The sequence below is a fragment of the Echinops telfairi genome, unplaced genomic scaffold (assembly GCF_000313985.2).
Source record: "Echinops telfairi isolate 266 unplaced genomic scaffold, ASM31398v2 ScPeMD7_2;HRSCAF=8, whole genome shotgun sequence".
In the NCBI taxonomy this organism is placed as follows: Eukaryota; Metazoa; Chordata; class Mammalia; order Afrosoricida; family Tenrecidae; genus Echinops; species Echinops telfairi.
The window spans coordinates 27,402,261-27,404,237 of NW_022103898.1; the positions used below are offsets into that span (position 1 = coordinate 27,402,261).

The 1,977-nt window shown below is 39.7% G+C and overlaps 1 protein-coding gene across 1 annotated transcript in view; it reads left to right on the forward strand.

Moving 5' to 3' along the window:
* The window catches only part of ANKS1B (ankyrin repeat and sterile alpha motif domain containing 1B), a 1,383,364-nt gene that overhangs the window by 25,545 nt on the left and 1,355,842 nt on the right, over positions 1 to 1,977 (forward strand). The gene's annotated exons all lie outside the window — the stretch shown is intronic.

Here is a 1,977-nt window from a genome sequence, read left to right on the forward strand (position 1 = left end):
GCTTCAAAAAGTCCACAGAAAATGGAATAGAAGTATAATCCTGGAAGTTCCTGCATGAACTTTTTGAAAGGCTCTCCTAAGGGACCTTTCTAAGGAACCTCAGTAAAGAAGGAAAGGGAAGACATCCCAGAGATCCAAGAGTCTCTACCTTGGGCTTTTAAAGCTTGTTGCATGGGTAGGCTGGTGCTTTTAGTCTATGTCTTAGAAATGTTATTTCTAAATGTCTATAAATATGAATCTCAAAAGCTTTCACTATATTCATATTTATATACCACATATTTTGCTACTATTTCAAAAGTCTCCTAGTAATTTTTTTTTGTGCAAATAAATTGCTCATTTTGGCTGTTTTCCAGCTGTGACAGTTGGTAGGCATGCTTCAGTGGAGAAAAGGAAATTTTCTCTGCTTATCTACTCTCTCCCGTCTGCCCGAGATAGTGTGTCTGTCAATTGTGACCTGATTTTGAAATAATTTATTAAATGGAGGGATGCATGATGTTATTTCAAATTTTGGTCTGACATTGACTTTTTGTCATTTATAATAAGCTCTTGACTACATTCTTGGGGTGAGGTACACTGCCTCTGGGATTTTAGAATTTTCTTAACTCCTTCAGCGAATTTGGACTCCATTTAGTGTCAAGGTTGACTAATGTTTACTCAGGAAATTAAACATACTTGTTTATTCAAAAGATGAAGCATGCTGTATTTTTTGGCAGGGGGCCTGAAAACATTTATTTTGGAAATGCATTAATTTTATAGGTAAAGAGAATGTCCATATCTTACTGGCTAGTAGATTGCTCAAGAAAAGTAAATAACAAATGAATAATAGAAAACCTTAGTTTTGACAAGAGGTTATTGCTTTTATTAAATCTTTTCATGTTTTTTTTCACGGTGGAATTTAATATATATGCAGCTGACTGTACTGTAAGGTTTGTCATTTGTGATCTTTTCATTTGAGAAGTTGAGAGAGAAAGCTAAATGAATAGCGTATCTTTGAAAGAGCAAGTCCCTTGGTTTAAAAAGTCGGGACTCCTAAATATATATCTTCTAAATCCGTGTCTCTCATACGGTCCTCCCCCTGTGCTCCTGCCACGTTACTTCCAAGGGCCCGTTGAACGCCTCCCCTCAGTGGAGGCAGAAAATACAAACAGACCCTATCTTTGCCCGCAGCTCACCTTGATGCCTTCATTGTGTTAGTGGCACGACACTCTGTACCTACGTATTCTTCTAATCTCGAAGCCCTGTGGTCATTCCTCACCTTTCTCCCTCAGGACACACATCTATTCAGTACCGTATTTCCAAGCCATCCCCTCCTCAGCCACAAATGGATCATTCAGAATCAGGTACTCTGGCTTAAAAGCGTATTGGTGCGTCTTCATTGCTAAAGGATGATGTGCAAACTCTCTGACATACCATTCAAGGTCTTCTGTGATGATTTTTTCATGCAGGGTCCCTTTCTGTCATCCTTCGGTTACAGCATCTTCCACCACACTGAGTCTCTGTAGGAGGCACTGTCAACAAGTCTCATGAGTGTTACCACGTTACTTTCTCACCTTCCTAGACTCATCTCTGGCATAGCTGTCTCTTTTAGGAAGCCTTCTCATCCTTCCCTGCTTTCCTAGAACCTTGCACACCCCTATTTTTAGCACTTAGAACACTTCATTCTAATTATTTGTTTATGTGTTCAGCTTTCCACTAGACCTTGACCTCTTTCAGGCCTGACACCTTGGTGTCGTTATCTTTTCAGTTGTTGTGTAAATGTTATTATTTATGCCAAGAACATCTAAGGCATTCAGGAAATCATTTGTTGAATAAGCAATGAGCGAGTAACTGTGGAACAGGGCATGTGAATGGCATATAATTTGCACCAGGTCTTTGAGAGCAGTGGCCGACTGGGAACAGAGCTTTGGTTAGCAACTTCAGGGCTGAGAACAATTAAATATCCTTTGTCAGGTGCGCTATGCATTCTGGTCATTGAAC